At 42.9% G+C, this 22,363-nt stretch overlaps 1 pseudogene across 1 annotated transcript; it reads left to right on the forward strand.

Annotated features, from left to right (window-relative positions):
• Positions 1-11,133: 11,133 nt before the first annotated feature.
• Positions 11,134-12,761, forward strand: LOC128597324 (eIF5-mimic protein 1-like; annotated as a pseudogene). The gene has a single exon (XR_008383241.1). The product of XR_008383241.1 is annotated as an eIF5-mimic protein 1-like (transcript).
• The last annotated feature ends 9,602 nt before the right edge of the window (positions 12,762-22,363 follow it).

Here is a 22,363-nt window from a genome sequence, read left to right on the forward strand (position 1 = left end):
TTGATGCAGTTATGGGGTTCAGCATACTGATTTGATATACAACGTGAAATGCTTACATCGAACTGATTAACACATCCACCACAATTATACTCTTTTCTTAATAGTTTTGAAATGTACCATTGCATCATGCACATTAGGCGAGGTTCCCCCAAATATCCTCCCTCCCCCACTTCCCCCGTTCCCTCCCCTCTCTCGCCTCTTCCCTTCCACTTTCTGCACTATGGTTATGTTTTACCATTCGTACGAATGTGTAGGTGATTGTATATTGATTTAATTTTGCATTTTTAATACCAATTGGAGCCTGTGAACAACTTCTTTTCAAACATAATTAATTAACCTATTATCTTACTAAATGCAACTTTCTCATTAACTACTGCCAGAAGACAGGTAAGCTCTGGACGTCTCAGGGTAGGGAGGCAGGCACTTAGATATTGATCCCACATATTTAGGTAAATTATTCAATTGTTAACTTTCACAAAGAAAAAGTTCCCCAAATTAGTTAAGGATCTTTATTTAAAGAAAGTGAGATATTCTAAAGGTCGACAGAGAAGAAGCCATACTTAATAAAATAATTTAAGGAGGTTTATTCTGAGCCAAATTTGAGGACTATGATGTGGAGCCCACATCTAAGAAGCCTCGAGCAATGTGCACCTGAGCAGTGGTGGGGTTACAATTTTGCTTTATACATTTCAGAAAGACAGGGATTACAAGTGAGTCATTGGTTTGGCCCAGAAAAATGGGACATCTGGAAGTGGGAGGACTTACAGGTGATGGGTGGGTTTAAAGATTCTTTAGCTGACAATTGGATGAAAGGCCCGGAGTTGGTGAAAAGGAATGCTTATTATATTAATGCTTATTAATTAGAGACAAAGTACTGGACAGACTACAGTAGTTTGTTACGTATTTTGAAGACCTGCAGGTAGGTCTTGCAGAGCCTTAGGCCTGTTAGTCACAAAGGACTTCTCTAGGAGAGGAGGGGGCATAATGAGGCATCTCTGATCTCCTTTCTCATGGCTAGCAACTCAATTTTAGGAATCTTCTTTGCCAAGAGGGGCCCCAGTCAGTCAGTTGCTTAGGAAGAGCCTCAAGATTTTATTTATTGTATATAAAGATGGCTCAGCATCAGAATAAAGAGGGAGGTCTGAAGATCAGGTTTTTAAGAAATTTCTTTTTTCCTTTTTTGAACTTGTAGTCTTTGCTTTTGATCACTTTCATTAAAAAACAATTTTAGAGCCAGGGGTCGTTGTGCACTCCTGTAGTTCCAGCTACTCAGGAGGCTGAGGCAAGAGAACTGCACAAGCCCAAGAGTTAGAGGTTGCTGTGAGCTATGATGCCGCGGCACTCTACCCAGGGTGACAGAGTGAGACACTGTATCAAAAACAAAGCAAAGCAAAGCAAAGCACCCCCAAACCAACAACCAAAACAGAACAGTTTCAGAAAATGTTCATTCAGTTTGCCTCTACTTTTATTGATAAAGTTGTTACATCCATAATGTCCTATTTTCCCACAGTCCCTCCCCGCAGACACACACGCACACCCACTCCACACACACACACTTTGAAGAATATGGTCTTACTGACAACTCAACACAAAGCTCCTGTGGTTTCAAAGGTGCCCTGGAACCTTTGACAGTGCTTCATTCACATCAGGTGCAGTTGCCGGGATGTTTTTCTCTTCTGCCCCCATTCCAGCTGCAGTGGAGGCAAGCAGGGCACATCTGGTTACAGGCCTGCTTGATGAGCTGCAAGTTTAATAGAATTGTGACTTTTTTTCCCAGGGATAGCAGGAGGGTAAGATGAATAGGAAAGGGAAATTGAATACAGTAAAATTCCATTCTTCTTTTAAGAACCAGTACTCCTTTTATCATTCATATGTAGTAGGTATAAGGAATTGAAGTGTCAGCTGACAGCTGGTCATGAAAACCTCACCAAGAAATGTCTGAATTTCTGTAGAATTTAAAGCCCCAGACTGTATTTTAATTTCTAGGCTACTTATGGCTACTCTAGGCCTTTCTCATTTTTTCATGTGGCGTTGAACTAATAATAGCTACCATTTATTGGCAGCTACTATGTGCTGAGAACAAACTGAGCACTTTTTCTGCTGTCACTTTTAATACTCATGACAACCGTGTGACGGGTGGGTTTAAAGATTCTCAACACAACTCCTGTTATCCTCACATTACAGAAGAAGAAACTGTGGCTCCAAAAGATTAGTTACCAAACTATAGATACTAATCAAACTGTAGAGACCTATATATTTTTTTAAACTCTAAAACCCGTATTCCAAAGGCAATACAGATAGTGATTAGGAGTGTAGACTTTGAGTCCTCATGCCTGGGCACAGCTCCAGTTGTGTAATCTTGGGCAAGTTGTTGAGTTCCTCCGTGTCTCAATTGGGTTGTTAACTCAATTAAAAATGGGCAAAAAATCTGGACAGGTGACACACATATAAAAAGATGCTCAGGGTGGCGCCTGTGGCTCAGTGAGTAGGGCGCTGGCCCCATATACCGAGGGTGGCAGGTTCAAACCCAGCCCCTGATGAACTGCAACCAAAAAATAGCCGGGCGTTGTGGCGGGCACCTGTAGTCCCAGTTGCTTGGGAGGCTGAGGCAGGAGAATCGCGTAAGCCCAAGAGCTGGAGGTTGCTGTGAGCCGTGTGACGTCATGGCACTCTACTGAGGGCGGTAAAGTGAGACTCTGTCTCTACAAAAAAAAAAAAAAGATGCTCAATGTCCTATGTCATCAGGAAATTGCAAACTTAAACAACAATCAGATCCCATTTCATGCCCATTAGAATAGTGAAAATCCAAAACACCACACTAACTGCTGGGAAGGATGCAGAGCAATAGTAACTCTGGTTACTGGTGAGAATGCAAAATAGGGCAGACACTTTGGAAGACAGTTTGGCAGTTTCTTAGAAAGTTAAACATACTGTTACCATATGATCTAGCAATCATGCGCCTTCATTTTCACTCAAATGAGTTGAGTTGAGAATTTATGTCCATACAAAAGCTTGTACACAAATGTTTATAACAGTTTTATTCATAAATGCTAAGACTTGGAAGCTACCAACATATCCTTCAGTAGATGAATGGGTAAACAATCTGGTATATTCATATACTGGAATATCATCTAGGATTAAAAATAAATGAGTTATAAAGCTGTAAAAAGCCACGGAGGAATCTTAAATGCATAGGTCTGATAATTAAGTTAGCAAACTCATCCTAGAAAAAGTGCTACATAGCTTGTTGCTGAATATCTCTACAGTCACCTCTGAACTACTTCCCTTGGGAAGCTATGCACTGGTAACAGTGCCTCGTCCACCCTTCCAAGTAGTTTTGGAACTCGTTTTCTGGAATGGCCATCACAGCTGTACTGTCGTATTACCCTGATGTCTTGAATGTCATGGAAATATCTTCTTTTCAATATTTCCTTTATCTTTATTTAGTAAAGAAAAAGTCACTGGGAGCCAGATCCAGTGAGTAGGGAGGGTGTTCTAATGCAGTTATGTGTTTACTGGCTAAAAATTCTCCCACAGAAAGTGCTGTGCCAGTTGGTGCATTGTCATGAAGCAAGAGCCACGAGTTGTTGGCCAACATTTTCAGTTAAGATTTTCCTGTTTCTGGCTCAGTGGTTAGGGTGCAGGCCACAGACATCGAGGCAGCCAGGTTTAAACCCAGCCTGGGCTGCTAAACAACAATGACAACTGCAATAAAAAAAAGCTGGGTGTTGTGGTGGGCACCTGGGTCCCAGCTACTTGGGAGGCTGAAGCAAGAGGAGCACTTAAGCCTAAGAGTTGCAGGTTGCTGTGAGCTGTGATGCCATGGCACTCTACCGAGGGTGACATAGTAAGACTCTGTCTTTAAAAAAAAAAAAAAAAGATTTTCCTGTTTCTTTGTTTTTTAATTTGCATTTTCTTTCTTTCTTCTTCTTTTTTTTTAGACAGAGTCTCACTGTGTCACCCTCGGTAGAGTGCTGTGGCATCACAGCTCACAGCAACCTCCAACTCTTGGGCTTCAGCAATTCTCTTGAGTAACTGGGACTACAGGACCACCACAATACCGGGCTATTTTTTGTTGCAGTTGCCACTGCTGTTTTAGCTGGCCAGGGCTGGGCTCAAACCCACCACCCTCGGTATATGGGGCCGGTGCCCTACCCACTGAGCCACAGGTGCTGCCCTTAATTTGCATTTTCTTAGATATATATGATACTGAATGTCTTACATATTTAAGAGCCATTTGTTAGCAGTAATTTAGATATACTTATTAAGTCAGCTTTATAAACTACTTTTGGCTATATAGAAAAAAATCTAGGCTGAGTGCAATGGCTCATGCCTGTAATCCCTGCCATCTAAGAGGTCGAGATGGGTGGATGCTTGAGCTCAGGAGTTGAAGACAAGCTTGAGCAAGAGTGAGACCCCATCTCTACTAAATATAGAAAAAACTGGCTGGGTATTTTGGTGGGCACCTGTAGTCTCAGCTCCTTAGGAGGCTGAGGCAAGAGGATTGCTTGAGCCAGTGTTTGAAGTTGCTGTGAGTTATGACACCATAGCACTCTACCAAGGGTGACAAAGTAAGACTCTGTTTTTTATTTGTTGTTGTTGTTGTTGTTGTAGTTGTCATGGTTGTTTAGCTGGCCCAGGTTGGGTTTGGAACCTGCTGACATGGGTATATGTGGCTGGTGCCCAACCCACTGAGCTACAGGCACCGCCAAGGCTCTATTTAAAGTGTTGCAGGAAAATGAGACCCAATGGAGAGAAAGAGCACCAAACACCGTATTTAAGAGGTTTAAGCCATTCACATTAATGGAGAATATAGGTAAGTCTGGTAAAATTTTGGGTATCGAGTTTTTTGAAAGTCCAGTGGACATTTTTAATCCTTTCGCCACTGTGCAAGTTGGAGTTTGATTAAAAAGTTTCTGAGGGAGTTTACTTCTGTGGTAGAGGATTGGGCTGGTCATTATGGAGGATAGGTCTGAGAATATCCTGAAGAGCTGTTTGGTTATGGCAAATTTCTTCAACATATGAATGTCATTAAAGTATTTAATTTCTCCATCATAAACGAAACTCAGTTTAGCTGGATACAGGATCCGGAGTTGAAAGTTATTTTGTTTTAGGAGATTAAAAGTCGATGACCACCCTCTTCTGGCTTGAAAAGTTTCAGCAGAGAGATCTGCAGTCATTCTAATATTCTTCCCTTTGTAAGTAATGGATTTCTTTTTTTTTTTTTTTTTGTAGAGACAGAGTTTCACTTTATTGCCCTTGGTAGAGTGCCATGGCATCACACAGCTCACAGCAACCTCCAACTCCTGGGCTTAAGCAATTCTCCTGCCTCAGCCTCCCGAGTAGCTGGGACTACAGGCGCCCGCCACAACGCCCGGCTATTTTTTTGTTGCAGTTTGGCCGGGGCTGGGTTTGAACCCGCCACCCTCGGCAAATGGGGCCAGTGCCTTGCTCACTGAGCCACAGGCGCCGCCCAGTAATGGATTTCTTACATCTGGCTGCTTTCAGAATTTTCTCCTTCATATTAAATTTAGTGAAGTTAATTATGATATGCCTGGGGGATGTCTTATTCGGGTTGAGTCGTGCTGGGGTTCTGAAACTGTGTGCTATCTTAATTTCAGAATCTTGTGGCATGTCTGGAAAATTCTCTTTCATAATTTCATGGAGAAGGGCCTCTGTGCCTTGTGAAGCCACTTCATCACTTTCAGGGATTCCAATGAGGCAGATATTAGCCTTCTTCAAATTATCCCAGAGCTCTCTGAGAGAATGATCCGTTTTTGCTTTTCATTTCTCTTCCTCTTTGGGAGTTTGGGAGTGTTCAAAAGCTTTGTCTTCAATGTCAGAAATCCTTTCTTCTGCTTGCTCCACTCTGCTAGTGAGGGATTCTACTGTATTTTTCAGATCTTTGAGGGCTGCAAATTCTTACTTCAATGCGTCAAAATCTTTGGTGGTTTTGTCTTTAAATTCGTTAAATTCTTGAGACAACTTTTGAATTTCTCCTCGAATTTCTAATTCTGACTTTTGAATTGCTCCTCGAATTTCTAATTCGACATTTTCCTCCATTCTATTAATCTTGTTTGCAATCCAAATTCTGAATTCGATTTCTGACATCTCAGCCAGTTGTTTATGAATGGGATCTTCAGTTACATCTGCCATATCTTTCCTTGGGGGGGTTGATCTATTCTGGTTATTTATGTTACCAGAGTTTTTCCACTGATTCCACCCCATGATTATTTGACACTGGTTGACTTTTCCCCTGGAGCTTTGTCGAGGACCCGTACAGTGCTAAGTCCTGGGAAACTGGGGACCTGTGGTGGGGCTAAGTGGCTCTGTCTTGTTTTCAGCTGGTCTCTGTCCAATGCTAGTGAAACAGTTACTCTGGGTTGAAGTTTCAGCTATGGAAATATACCAGCAATTAAGTCACCCCGCCCCCCACAGGCAACAATTGGAAAAGGAAAATCAAACCTTCCTACAACCACACACCCAGGGCACCACTTGGATAGTCCTCAGGCGATTGGCTCATTTTAAAAGGTCCAGATCAATTGTCTCAGTCAGCCCCTGTCTCAGGTGGGAGAGTTTAAAAGGTCTCTGGCAACTAGATCGTGGGTGTCTGCTGACAACTCAAATACGACTTGCTCTGGTGCTCTGTGAAGTCAGGAGGATCCACCCAGCAAATAGATGAGTCTGGGAAGGTTGATACCTCCTTCCCCACCTTGCACCTTTGTCACACCCAGTCACTGATAACCTTGCAGGGCTGTGACCCAGTTGCCTCCAATGAGCAGATACTCCAGGGGTTTGCACCTGCCTTAATCACAAGGAAATCTATGTCTGCTCAGCCAAGCCACTGATCTCTGCCTCTATCCAGCAGGGGGAGGTGAGGCCTGACAACCTTGGGCGCTTGATGGAGACTGGGGAGTGTTCACTCAGTTCCAGCTCCACCCCCTGATTGATGTTATCACAGAACAGAACAACTTTTTGGGAATTTGTTTCTGTCCCTGCTAAATTCCCCTGGAGAAGAGAAGATGTTTTGAGTTTCCAGAACCTGTGCCTCAGACCCTGTCTTTGCTCCTGCAGGTTTGTATTCAGTTAGCTGTCAGTTCTAGCCTCCTGCCTTCATTTGTCTATAGGCTGATGATCCCCTGAGGGCTGGGTGCATCTTAGGCTCAGTAAAGTGGTCCTCTGGGTCAGCCCTGCCCTAGGAATCTCCCGGCTCTGCACATGCGGTTTCTAGTCCCGGAGCTCCACCCAGGCCGGTACTACCTCAGGCAAATCATTTACCCACGGCGCCCTCGTTTCTGTCAGAGATCTGTTCCGCAGTGGTTGCCACCTGAGAAGATGCCCGGCCTCCTCTGGTTGCCCAGAGAGACAGCGGGTGTTACTTCGAAATATCCGGGGGTGAGCCCTATTATTGCCAAAAATGGTTGCTCTTCTGTGCCTAAAAATGGTTGCTCTTCTGTGCCTCGGGGCACCGTTGCTCTGGTGTGGTTCCCTCTCAGCCAACCATCCTCTCCTCCCTCCTGTGCCACAGAATCAGCACTGACCAGCTGCAGTCCAGACCCTGTCCACACCCCTTGAGAAATCACCTAAGAATCTGGACTGCTGGGGGATAGGCCTCCAGACCTCACAGTGAGAGTGGAAGGGAGTGCTGGGAGCTCAGAACTGCAGGTAGAAAATATATACAGTTTTATATAGTTTTATGCGTGACAGGAGGACGCGATGGCACCCTAGTAGGGGAGGTAGGTCTAGTTTTTAGAGGGTCTCTCCTGTGGAGTGTAGTGGGAGGACCTTTGAACTCTTCTCATTTGTTTGTGAGGCACTCCAAGCCGTTCTCATGGGAGAGGGGACTCCTGTCTGCTTGGTGATGATTTTGTACCTTTTGTTTGTATCCTTGGGGTTGCAGCTCGCCTCAGCGGGGGTGATGTGCGTTCTTCAACCTTCTCTCTTGGTGCAGCTCTAATCCACTAGGTTACTTGCTAAATTTCTGTCCTTTAACTCTCCTTCTGGACAGGAGCCTCTGTGGAAAGCTGGCTTCAGTCAGCCATCTTGTCTCCACCCCCAGAAGTTTTATCCAGAGTACCTTGCATGTAATAAACAGGTTCTGCATAATTATAAGGGAAGGAGGACCAACAGAGCCAGGTATGCCAATATCCAATATGAAAAGGTTCAGATTTCAGATATTCAGGCTCAGGCCCCGTAGCACAGTGGTCACGGCACCAGCCACAAACACTGATGGTGGCAGGTTCGAACCCAGCCTGGGCCAGCTAAACAACAATGACAACTGCAACAAAAAATAGCCTTGCATTGTGGTGGGTACCTGTAGTCCCAGCTACTTGGGAGGCTAAGGCAAGAGAATCCTTAAGCCCAAGAATTTGAAGTTGCTGTGACATGTGATACCATGGCACTCTACCGAGGGCAGCGTAGTGAGACTCTGTCTCAAAAAAAAAAAAAAAAAAAAGAAAGAGAAAAAAGAAAAGAAAAAAAGATTTCAGATATTCAAATGACTTTTCAATCACCTAAATAAAATGTATCTTTCTGCCTGATTACCTACTCCCACTGCAAAGGTCTAAATACCTTCTGCAAAGGTCTAAATATCTCATAACTTTCATAATATTGTTCATTATAATCAGTGCCAACTAGGTTTACTGTCTCCAGGCTTTGCTCCTTCTAATATATTCTCTATTTTACTGCTGAAATCTTTCTAAAAAATGCACAGATTTAATTCTATGACTTCTAAATCCTTCAATGGCCACTGTTGGTCTTTGAGATATAAAACTTTTGACAGAGATATCAAGTCCTATCATGATCACCCTGTTCAAACATCTCTACCTCTACTCATCCCTCCTCTAATTCTAAGACTAAGCTACATCACCTTTCATTTCTTCTTCCCAATATCCTAATTTCTGTTCTTACTTTTCTTACCTCTTCTCCCAATTCTGCATTATAAAACATCTAGAAACTGCGATGGCAAAGCACAGCCACTCTTTGATCTTTCTAGTGGTGCTGGAAAGCGATGGGGCAGTAAGGGCTTATGGAAGGAATAATCCTGCATTAGTAAATCTTGTGCCTGGCACAGAAATGACTGGGATCTCTGCTCCAGTGAAAAACAAAGCTGTTTGCTTCTCTTCCTCAAGACCTCACGTAGCCTCATGGTTCCTGCAGTGGGTCAGAACCTGGAGTGCCAGATTCTCTGGGTCTATGAATCTATCTACTTCTGCAGGGTGAGCTATCTGTGCCTAGGCTGGGTTTATCATGTTCCTCCCGTGTTTCAAAGTGTCTGATCCCAGGTAGCTATAAGAATTGATGAAAGATATTATAATCGATGAGCCAACTGAATTATTGCCCTCTGTGAATTTATCATCAGAAGTGTGCTGATAAATGTATAAAAACTAATCCTCTGGGGAGGAGTGGGAAGCCCTTCTTTGCAGTGTTTGCTTGTTTCTGTGGTATCAATACTTCCACATAGTAAACTTCAAGCTATCAACAGGCAGTACCTCATCAATCCAGAGCAGTCCACTGGGCTGAAAAAATCGATGCTAATAACCTCAAGAGATAGTTAATAGTAAAGTAGTAAAATCATACAGTAAAATAGTAAAGTAGGGCAGGGTGTGGTGGCTCATGCCTGTAATCCTAGCACTCTGGGAGGCCAAGGCAAGTGGATCGCCTGAGCTCAGGAGTTTGAGACCGACCTGAGCTAGAGTGAGACCCTGTCACTAAAAATAGCCAGGCAGCTTGGTGTCCATAGCACAGTGGTTACGGCACCAACCACATGCAACGAGGCTGGTAGGTTCAAACCTGGCCTGGGCCAGCTAAACAACAATGACAACTGCAACAACAAAAAAAATAGCTGGGCATTGTGGTGGGTGCCTGTAGTCCCAGCTACTTGGGAGGTGGAGGCAAGAGAACCATTTAAGCCCAAGAGTTTGAGGTTGCTGTGAACTGTGATGTCACAGCACTGTACCAAGGGTGACATAGTGAGACTCTGTCTCAAAAAGAAAAAAGAAAAGAAAAAGAGAAGTTGTGACGTGACCTTTGGTCCTTCCTATCCAATGCTCTCTGATAGCAAGCTCACTGTAATAGCATGGAAATAAGATGAGATAACATTTACTGGTCATGTACTATATGGCGTTCATCATGTAAGTCCTTTGTATGCTTTCTCTCATCAGTAAAATGGAGATGACAATAGTACCTGCTTCACAGAGTTCTCGTAGGTATAAAGTACTTACACAGTGTGGCAAATATTAAGTTCTGTAATATGCTAGTATTGCTTATTAAGTGCTTAGCCATTATTGTTCTTACTGTTGTTTAATCCTGATTACTTTTGAAAGAAAGTTATTGTTTTTTTTAGAGACAGAGTTTCACTATGTTGCCCTTGGTAGTGTGCCGTGGGGTCACAGCTCACAGCAACCTTCAGTTCTTGGGCTTAGGCGATTCTCCTGCCTCAACCTCCCGAGTAGCTGGGACTACAGGCACCCACCACAACGCCCGGCTATTTTTTGTTGCAGTTTGGCCAGGGCCGGGTTCCAACCCTCCGCCCTCATATGTGGGGCGGGCTCCCTATTCACTGAGCCACAGGCCCTGCCCAGGAAAATTATTGTTATTAACCCTCATTTCCAGATGAAAACAGAGAAACAGAAGGATTAAGTCACTTTCCCCAAATCACACAACCAGGAAGGCATAGAGCTGAAATTGAATTGTTTAACTCCAAAGCTCATAAATATATATATATATATATATATTTTTAAGACAGAGCCTCAAGCTGTCATACTGGGTAGAGTGCCATAACATCACAGCTCACAGCAACCTCCAACTCCTGGGCTCAAGTGATTCTCCTGCCTCAGCCTCACAAGTAGCTGGGACTACAGGCGCCCACCACAATGCCTGGCTTGTTTTGGTTGCAGCCATCATTGTTGTTTGGCGGGCCTGGGCAGGATTCAAACCCGCTAGCTCAGGTGTATGTGGCTGGCGCCTTAGCTGCTTGAGCCACAGGCGCCGAGCAGAAAGCTCATATTCTTTTTTTTTTTTTTTTTTTTTTACCTTTTTTTTATTTTAGAGACAGAATCCCACTTGGTCACCCTCAGTAGAGTGCCGTGACCAGCCTTGCCTGTCGTCGCAACCTCCTCTGACAGAAATTTTATGAATAAGCATCAGAAGCCAGTGCTAATAGGCCAGAGGTTCAAAACTCGGAAAGGGATGAAAAAGAGAAACTTGAACCCACAATTTTCGGGGATACACTTATCCAGGGGCTTAACAAAGCTGATGACAACTTCGAAGCTGTAGCCAAGGTCCTGGACTCTTTGGGTTCGCTATTAGATTATCATCGCTATGCGGACACCCTCTTTGATGTTTTGGTGGCAGGCAGTATGCTTGCCCCCGGAGGAACATGCGTAGATGATGGTGACAAGACCAAGAAGACCAACCACTGTGTGTTTTCAGCAAATGAAGATCATGAAACCATCAGAAACTACGCTCAGGTCTTCAATGAACTCATCAGGAGATATAAATATTTGGGAAAGGCATTCGAAGATGAAATGAAAAAGCTTCTCCTCTTCCTTAAAGCCTTTTCCAAAACAGAGCAGACAGAGTTGGCAATGCTATCAGGGATCCTGCCGGGCAACAGTACCTGCCTGACACTATCCTCACCAGCCTCTTCACAGACAGCTTAGTCACAGAAGGCATTGCAGCCTTCTTTGCTGTCGCTTTTTAAAGCATGATTGGCAGAAAAAGATGCCAACTCTGTTACCTCGTCTTTGAGAAAAGCCAACTTAGACAAGAGACCGCTTGAACTCTTTCCAGTTAACAGAGTGTGGATCATTTTGCTGAACACTTCACTGACGCAGGTCTAAAGGAGCTTTCCGATTTCCTCCGAGTCCAACAGTCCCTGGGTACCAGGAAGGAACTGCAGAAGGAGCTCCAAGGGTGTCTTTCTCAGGAATGTCAGATCAAGCAGGTGGTGCTTTATGTCAAAGAAGAAATGAAGAGGAACGATCTACCCCAAACAGCAGTTATCGGGCTTCTGTGGACCTGTGTGTAATGAATGCTGTTGAGTGGAATAAGAAGGAAGAACTCGTGGCAGAGCAGGCTCTCAAGCACCTGCAGCAATATGCTCCCTTACTGGCTGTGGTCAGCTCCCAAGGCCAGTCGGAGCTGATCCTCCTCCAGCAGGTTCAGGAATATTGTTACGACAACATCCACTTCATGAAAGCTTTTCAGAAGATCGTGGTTCTCTTCTGTAAAGCCGATGTTCTGAGCGAAGAAGCAGTACTGAAATGGTACAAAGAAGCACACGTTGCTAAGGGCAAAAGGGTTTTTCTTGACCAGATGAAGAAATGTGTTGAGTGGTTACAAAATGCAGAAGAAGATTCTGAATCAGAAGGTGAAGAAAATTAAGTAGCTCAACAAGTGCAATACCTGGGTTACCACACAACACTTCTTGACTGGGAATGCTGAACCATTTGAGAAGAGCAACTTGGCTTCTGTTTTCATAAAGGAAAAAAAAAATAGGCTAGGCTTCCCTTGTGCATAGGGGAAGCTGGTTTTGGTTTTTGTTTTGTTTTTAAATGGAGCCCTGAGGCATCAGCTGTTATACTTGGGACTCTACCTGTCACTCATGGTATGCTGATCTAAAGCCATTCAACAAGGAGTCAAGTTGGAATCTGAAATTAAATAGTCAACGGACTCCTCCTTTTCAGCTGTATTTTTCAGGTACTGTGTGGTCAACGCCCCACTGGTGTCTGTTTACAGGGCCACTTTGGTAGTTGTGTATCTGCTTGTGTATGTGATTTGACAAACCAGTTTTTAAAAATAAATGGCTTAAAAAAAAAGTGTTTGTGGATGGTCCTTTCATAAGCCATTTCTGGAAGAAAAATGTCAATGTTCCCTAGGAAGCTGTTCACGTGTCATTTCCCATTTTCCCCTGCACCAGTGCTAATATGATTTCTTAAATGCTGAAAATACTTAAGAAGCTAATTTTAGACCTTCCCTTTGCTAGAAACTAGAAGTGTGAAACAATGAGTCAGTGATCCAAACAGCTGTCTGGCCTTTTCCCTATTCCTTTGTCAATCACAGCACTGCTCTGTGTCCTAGCATTTATGAGTTTATTTTTAATTTTCCATGTAAAATAATTTTTCTTCGTGTATAAAATGTTCTGTAATTTGCAACTCTTCTCCTGTTGCTCTCCCAAACCTGAAGAGGCAGAACTTACTTGCCCTTGTGTTCATGTTGTTTCCTAACCTCCAGGCAAGCTGTCTTGGCACCCTAGCCACCTTTCCAAGACCAAGCTGAAACTCATTGTGTTGGTCTATGTAACCCGTGTTTCAGATGAGCATCTACTACCCAGTGAGAGCTAAATAAGGCCACCTCAAATCCTAGGAATTGGAGTTCCTCTCTAAGATTTCCGTGTCTCTATGGGGGCCATCTTTTGTATCAGTACCACCCTTATGGGCTCATGTTTTAGTGGGCAGCAACTCTAATGTGTAATTCTGTTCCCATTAAAGTTCTACAAACACTTATAGAATTCCCTAGAAATTCTATGATGCAAAGCTAATTTTGAAAGGGTTTACATTACACCTATTCAAATGAATGATGTCAAAGTGAGCATTAGGGGTCCTTTTTTTTTTTTCTTCTTTTTTGAGACAGAGCCTCAAGCTGTTGCCCTGGGTAGAGTGCTATGGAATCACTGCTCACAGCAACCTCCAACTCCTGGGCTTAAGCGATTCTTTTGCTTCAGTCTCCCAAGTAGCTGGGACTACAGGCACACGCCACAACGCCCAGCTATTTCTTGGTTGTTGTTGTCTGGCAGGCTTGGGCTGGATTCGAGCCCACCAGCTCTAGTGTATGTGGCTGGCACCTTAGCCACTTGAGCTACAGGCGCCAAGCCTAGGGGTCCATTTTTTGAAATGCCTTTAGTTACTCCAACTCAAGATTTTATTACTGTGTCTTCACCTTACATGGTCTCCAATTGCTCATCATGTTCCTGATTCTCCTCTTCTCTCTTTTTAGGAGCTGAAACAAATTTCTTTCTTTGTTTTAGGAAGATCACTTTAGCTACCTCCTAATGTTTTCCTTGTGCGCTGGTAGTATTTGTCTCTTGTGCTCTAAGGTCAAGTATTGCCTCAAAAAAATTAGAGTAATTTTCGTAAGGGAGATTCTGGTACCAGCTGTTAAGATAATACATTTTTCATTTCCGTTATTTCACAAAACCCATTTGACCTAAATTTTGCTTACCTTTCAAGCCTTACCTCCCCACTATGCCTGTGCCTTTCTTGCTGCCGACATATGATATTCTTTCTCGATACCAAATTTTAAAAACATTATCATTGTCGTTGCTCCTTCTGCCTGGAATCCTTTCCCATCCTCCCATAAAAAGACATATATTTTATTTATTTTTTTTTTTGAGACAGAGTCTCTCTACATCACCCTGGGTAGAGTGCCATGCTGTCACAGCTCACAGCAACCTCAAACTCTTGGGCTTAAGCGATTCTTTTGCCTCAGCCTCCCAAGTAGCTGGGACTTCAGGCACCCACCACAATGCCCAGCTATTTTTTTTGGTTGTGGTTGTCATTGATTGGCAGGCCCTGTATTTGAACCCACCAGCTCCAGTGTATGTAGCAGCTGAGCTACAGGCGCCAAACCTATTTATTAATTTTTGAGACAAGGTCTCCCTCTGTTGTCTGGGCTACAGTGCAGTGGTGTCATGGTAGCTCACTGGAACTCCAAACTCCTAGGTGCAAACAATCCTCCAGCCTTGGCCTCCTGAGTAGCTGGGACTGTAGGCATCCACCACAACACTCAGGTAATTTTTCTATTTTTTGTAGAGATGGGTAATTACTCTTGCTCATACTAGTCTCGAACTCCTGGCCTCAATCTTCCCACGTCAGCCTACCAAAGTGCTAAGGTTACAGATCTGAGCTACCATGCCTGGCTCCATAAAAGAATATATTTTTATAGAGAAAATCATGTATCTTGTACAAATACAATAGAACCTCCATAGCTGAGCACTTCCCTGCACCAACCGTATCCTCAACTTGACCTAATTTTCATAGATTGGATATGCACCACATGTATGTGTTAGTACAGTAGGCCTAGTTCCTTATGTCAACCACCTCTGTATGTTGACCCTTCTGTTACAGTCTCTTGGCTGGTCAACTTACAGAGGTTCTACTGTATAAGATATACACAAGTCAAAGCTCTTATTTAACTTACTAATTAAGGAGGGAACTAGTAAGATGCTAACAAGAAAAAAAATGATTCCAAGGACACTCCAAAGAGCAGACCCACATGTTTATATAGGCCATACAGACCATCAGGAAATGAATTTGATGGAGAATCCTCAAAGATCTAAAGGTAGACTTTCCATTTGGCCCTGCAATCCCATTACTAGGTATCTACCCAGAAGAAAAAAAATCATTTTACCACAAAAACATTTGCACTAGAATGTTTATTGAGGCTCAGTTCATAATTGCCAAGTCTCGGAAGCAACCTAAGTGCCCATCAACCCATGAATGGATCAACAAACTGTGGTATATGTATGCCACAGAAGACTATTCAGCCGTTAAAAAGATGGAGTTGTTCACATCTTCACATGTTTTACATTTACCTGGATGGAGTTGAAATACGTTCTTCTTAGTAAAGTATCACAAGAATGGAAAAATAAATATCCAGTTTACTCCATACTAACATGAAATCAATATATAAACAATTACATGTTCATAAGAACAATAAAACACTAATATAGTCCAGTTTGGGGGTAGAGGGAAGTGGGGGGGAGGATATTTAGCAGAAGGATGGAGGGCATGAGGTGGGATCTCACCTAATGTGCACATGCGCCCTGGGTGAGGGGCTCTTCTACAAATGGAAATTCACCCTGGAAGTGAGAACCATGTAACCTAAAAATTACACCCTCGTATTCATTTGATTTAATTAAGATAAAAAAACAAATTTGTTTCAAAAATGTAAAATTGACTTCTTCAAACACTAGGGGAGAAAAATTAATCAAAACTCGATCAGAAATAATTTATTCTCATGTCTCTGGACAAGAATAATTGGCATTACTACCAGGTGTCTATAACTATATAGAGTTATAGCTTAAAGACCACGAAAGGAAAAAGACCCCACAGAGTTGGAAATCTTGAGAGTATGTTCTAGACACTGCCCTATTTTCACTGATTACTTACTCCAGTTGTCTTTTTGGTTCTTTTCAAAGGCTTTCACTTTTTACTTGTATTCTGTCTCCTACCATCGCTTGTTCCTTTTTCTTTTTCCACTTGATTAACTTTCCTTTTTGGGTCCTCCCAACCCATGTGTTTAAAAACTCACCAGCAATTTTTTCGTCATGAGCATTGCTAAACTGACTTTTCAAAATAATTCATTTTATTAGCCCTTTTTAAGAAAGTAAGAAAAATATTTTCTTGTGTTTAGACTTTCAATGCCTCTAATTTTTCTTTTCTTTCTTTTTTTTAATTGTTGGGAATTCATTGAGGGTACAATAAACCAGGTTACGCTAATTGCATTTGTTACAATGCTTCTAATTTTTCATTCAGTGGGACTTGGAAACTTGAACTAACTTTAACTGTACAGTTCTTTTTCTTTTTATTTTATTTATTTATTTTTTTTGAGGCAGAATCTTGCTTTGTCGCCCTTAGTAGAGTGCTCTGGATTTATAGCTCACAGCAACCTCGAAGTCTTGGGCTCAAGTGATTCTCTTGCCTCAGCTTCCTGTGTAGCTGGGACAACAGGCGCCCGCCACAAGGCCCGGCTATTTTTCTGTTGTAGTTGTCATTGTTGCTTTAGCTGGCCCGGATCGGATTCGAACCTGCCAACCTCTGTGTATGTGGCCTGTGCCCTACCCACTGAGCTACAGGCGCCGCCATGCCTGGCTATTTTTAGACAGGTCTATTTTTAGGGGGTCTTGCTCTGGCTTAGGCTGGTCTCAAACCCGTGAAGGCAATCCATTCACCTTGGCCTCTCAGAGTGCTAGGATTACAGGCATGAGCCACCATGTCTGGCCCTACTGTACAGTTTTTTTCTGAGACAGAATCTTACTATGTTTTTTTTTGAGACAGAGCCTCAAGCTGTTGCTCTCGGTAGAGTGCTGTGGCGTCACAGCTCACAGCAACCTCCAACTCCTGGACTTAAGGGATTCTCCTGCCTCCGCCTCCCAAGTAGCTGGGACTACAGGCACCCGCCACAAAGTCAGGCTATTTTTGGTTGCAGCTGTCATTGTTTGGCAGGCCTGGGGTGGATTTGAACCCGCCAGCTCAGGTGTATGTGGCTGGCACCTTAGCCACTTGAGCCACAGGCACTGAGCCAGAATCTCACTATGTTGCCCTCAGTATAGTGCCGTGGCATTGCAGCTCACAGCAACTCTTGGCTTGGGCTTAAGTGATTCTCTTGCCTCAGCCTCTCAAGTAGCTGGGACTACAGGCACCCACCACCACACCTGGCTATTGTTTGGTTGTAGTTGTCATTGTTGTTTAGCAGTCCCAACTGGATTCGAACCCACCAGCTCCAGTGTATGTGGCTGGTGCCCTAGCCGCTGAGCTACAGGTGCCGAGACTATTGTACAGTTTTTAAATATATATTTTCCACATGGTACACTTCAATTTCTTCTTTTTGTTGGAGGAAAATCGAGTACAGTTTAAATGGCATTCTCTTTAACAAAGAAGGTGGGAGCAAAAGGGCCCTTGAGGGATTCCATATTCTTGGCCATTTTTTACATTAATGTGATGCATGTTCTCAGACTGTGGTCCTCTGCTTTGTATATTCATTTTCTTGTTTTAAGAGTAAGATTTTGGTTTCCTAAAGCATTTTCCTCAATTCTCAAGAGTATTAAGGGAGTTAGTCTCTTAATTTGTTTCACAGACTGATACAACTTTTTGGCATTTACCTTTTGTTATCTCTGTACTTATGTTCCTCTAAAGAGGCACTATTTGGAGAGCTGTAGGTGCTCTGGTTTCTGTCCCTCTTCACTTTCTTTCTTGTCTGGGTGATTTATTTTTTTTTTTATTTTTTTTTTATTTTTTTTTTGGATTTTTTTTTTTTTTTTTATTGTTGGGGATTCATTGAGGGTACAATAAGCCAGTTACACTGATTGCAATTGTTAGGTAAAGTCCCTCTTGCAATCATGTCTTGCCCCCATAAAATGTGACACACACTAAGGCCCCACCCTCCTCCCTCCATCCCTCTTTCTGCTTCCCCCCCCATAACCTTAATTGTCATTAATTGTCCTCATATCAAGATTGAGTACATAGGATTCATGCTTCTCCAGTGTCTGGGTGATTTATAATAGTACTTTCAGACTGTGTTGTAAAGTCTAACAGTTTCTTTACACGGGTAACTTGAATTAAGACTCCTGAGTATTCCTTTTGTGTAGTTATTACTAAAAGCTAATTTGTTAAATGACTTGCTAGATAGTCACAGGGGGCCCTATTAATGCTGAGATATTATTTAAAGAAAAGAATGGCCATAGTGAGTAAACAAAGTGGCATCCAAACAGCAGAGGAGCCTGGAGTGGTGGTGTGCATCTGTAGTCCCAACTACACGGGAGGCTGAGGTGAGAAGATGGCTTGAGCCCAGGAGTTGAAGGCTTACAGTGAGCTGTGATTGTGCCACTGCACTCCAGCCCAAGTGATAGAGTGAGACCTTATTTCTAAAAAAAAATAATAAATAATTTTTTTGAAAAACGAAGAGCCGAGGTAAGTAGATTTCATGCTGGTGAAGAGAAAAATCGTGTGATAACAAGAACACATGTAGTATAAATAAACCAAAGCTATCCAAGCTGGTGCGTGATGATGCCCCGGCAAGTTATCATAAAAGCACAAAGAGGAATCATTCATCTGGATTCTCAGTTCTGAATCTTGCCCAGTATTAGGTGCAGAGAGGGCAATTCTCTTATGTTGTTTTCCTGGCTTGTCTGGGTGAGGTTGGACAATCATTTGTGTGGTTTGGGTTATGAAACTACTGCTCACAAGGCCTGGGGAAGGGGAGGAAGGCATTATGAGAAGGCATTGCAGTGGGTGCAAAGCCAGGCTGGGGCGAGTGGATCCAGTCTTAAGCATGCTGTTAGTTATAGACATCCTCAAGGCCTTTGCTCACCTCTTCTTTTAGGAGGCCTCTGCTACAACTTACTTGGGAAGATTAAGAGTGGAGGGGAGAATTAATCTCTTAGAATTCATCCCTTATCTTCTTCTCCTCTCATGCAATGTCTTTCCCTTCAAAAAGTGTCCTGAATGGCAGGCAGTTTAGTCACATACACTATTTTTAGAACAGTAAAAGGGAATAGCACGGTATGAAGTGTATGACTAAAAATGAAGAAATAAGCAAATAATGATGTGCCAGGCATCACTCTGACTGCTTTACATTTATTAATTTACTTAATCACTCTTTATTACTATCAAGAAAAGTGGATAATGTATTATCTCAATTTTACAGATGTGATTATGTAAAATTACACTTATTATCTTTTATTATTCTACTATTTAGCCTTGCAAAGCAATGATACATTAAAAAAGGAAGACTTTTCAGGTGGCGCCTGTGACTCAAAGGAATAGGGCGCTGGCCCCATATGCCAGAGGTGGCAGGTTCAAACCCAGACCCCAGCCAAAAACTGCAAAAAAAAAAAAAAAAAAAAAGGAAGACTTTTCTTGTTCTATACAATTTGCAATTATATCTAACCCCAAACATTGATGGGAGGTGATGAAGGGAAAAGTCCCTGTTTCCAGTTAATTGAATCAAGTTCTACCCTTTACCCAAAGCTTTTTTTTTTTTTTAAACTCCTGATCCTCTTTTAATTTCTTTTTCTTTTTTGTTTGAAATGGAGTCTCATTTTGTCCACCTGGGTAGAGTGCCATGGTGTCACAGCTCACAGCAACCTCAAACTCTTGGGCTCAAGTAATTCTCTTGTCTCAGCCTCCAGAGTAGCTGGGACTACAGGCGCTTGCTAGAATAGCTGGCTATTTTTTAGAGATGATGTCTCATGCTTGCTCAGGCTGGTCTCATACCTGTGAGTTCAGGCAATCCACCTGCCTCGGTCTCCCAGAGTGCTAGGATTACAGGTGTGAGCTACCATGCCCAGCCCCTCTTTCAATTTCTGAGAGAAAAAAATTCCATGTGTGAAGGTTCACTATGTCTTTTTGCTGCTGCCCACACCCAGAATTATGGATTTAGTATTTGATACCATCCTTGAAAACACATTGAGGCTTCCAACTTCCTATAGATCATCTTAAATATCTTGACTGTTTCCTTAATGCGTTGATCCTTCCGTGATCTTCCCTGTTCAGAACCACAGTAGCAGGTCCTTAGATTGTTCGCTATGCCTAATGTTTTTTTTTTTTTAATTAAATCATAGCTGTGTACATTAATGTGATCATGGGGCACCATACACTGGTTTTATAGACGGTTTGACACATTTTCATCACACTGGTTAACATAGCCTTTCTGGCATTTTCTTAGTTATTGTGTTAAGACAATTATATTCTACATTTACTAAGTTTCACATGGACCCTTGTAAAATGCACCATAGGTGTAATTCCACCAATCACCCTCCCTCCGCCCATCCTCCCCCCTCCCTCCCCTCCCTCTCCCCCTTCCCCATATTCTTAGGTTATAACTGGGTTATAGCTTTCATATGAAAGCCATACATCAGTTTCATAGTAGGGCTGAGTACATTGGATACTTTTTCTTCCATTCTTGACATACTTAATAAGAAGAATATGTTCCAGCTCCATCCATGTAAACATGAAAGAGGTAAAGTCTCCATCTTTCTTTAAGGCTGCGTAATATTCCATGGTGTACATATATCACAATTTATTAATGGTATGTCTAATGTTTGATAAAGATCTTTGGTTAATGCTGGGTGAGGTGGCTCATGCCTGTCTATAATCCTAGTGCTCTGGGATGCTGTGGCAGTTGGATCACCTGAGTTCAGGAGTTTGAGACCAGCCTGGGCAAGAGAGAGATTCATCTTTACTAAAAAAAATAGAAAAAAGTAGCTGGGCATTGTGGCAGGTGTCTATAGCCTGGCTATTCCAGATGTTGAGACAAGAGGATCATTTGAGCCCAAGAGTTTGAGCTATGACGCCACTGGCACTCTGCCCAGGGTGACAGAGTTAGATTCTGTCTAAAAAAAAAAAAAGATCTTCAGCTGATACAGGGTGAAAATAGGACTCAAATACTTTCAGAGTTATTTGACAGCACATAAAATAGGGTTTTTGTGATTTTTTTGTTATTACTAAGGACGTTTCTTTTCTTTTTTGGAGATGGAGTCTCACTTTGTTACCCTTGGTTGAGTGGCATCACAACTCACAGCAACCTACAGCTCTTGGGCTTAGGCGATTCTCTTGCTTCAGCCTCCCGAGTACCTGGGGCTACAGGTGCCTGCCACAATGCCCAGGGCTATTTTTTGTTGCAGCTTGGCCAGAGCTGGGTTTGAACCCGCCACCCTCAGTATATGGGGCTGGTGCCCTACTCACTGAGCCACAGGCGTGAGGACGTTTCTTGCTACCTCAAGAGACTATGATAATATCACTGTTCCTTTAATAATAACAACAGCTAACACTTAGATTGTGTTTGCATTGTTCTAGGCATTGTTATAAATACCGTATGTGTATTACCAAATTTAACCCTCACAATAACATATGCCAGCAAAATGGGTTTGATTTGCTTCCAAGTCCAAGTCTCATGTGGGTACAACTGAGTGGCAGCACCTAGGTCACATGCTTACCCTTGGATATGAAGGAGGCAGGCAGTGCAGGCCCTGGTCTTTGCTTGGGGGAGTGGGTACAGAGGGGACTCATAATGAAGGAAGTGAGCACAATATGGAAATGTATTTAAAAGATCCTGGGAAACCATAATATAAATAATGCCACTACAAAGACATAAGATGAGAATGAAGGATGTGGAATCCCAGAGGCCAAGGGAAATGTGTGTTATAAATGCCACCAAGAGATTAGGCAGTGTGAAGGGTGGAAAATATCCCCTGGCTTTAGTGAGACAGAGGTCATTAATGACCTTAGTGGGAACCATTGCAGGAGAGTGATGGGAGGGGAAGTGCATGAATTGGATTGAGGAAAGAATAGAATGTGAAGAAATGGAAATAGTGAGTTTAGGCAGTTCTTTAAAGATCAACAGTGGAGAAGAGTGGCTCAGTGAGTAGGGCACCAGCCCCATATACCAAGGGTGGCAGGTTTGAAATCATCCCCAGCCAAACTGCAACAAAAAAATACCTGGGCATTGTGGTGGGCCCCTGTAGTGTCAGCTACTCGGGAGGCTGAGGCAAGAGGATCACTTAAGCCCAAGAGTTGCAGGTTGCTGTGAGCTGTGATACCACAGCTCTCCACTGAGGGCTATAAAGTGAGACTCTGTCTCT

Source organism: Nycticebus coucang, chromosome 10 (genome assembly GCF_027406575.1).
Source record: "Nycticebus coucang isolate mNycCou1 chromosome 10, mNycCou1.pri, whole genome shotgun sequence".
NCBI lineage: Eukaryota > Metazoa > Chordata > Mammalia > Primates > Lorisidae > Nycticebus > Nycticebus coucang.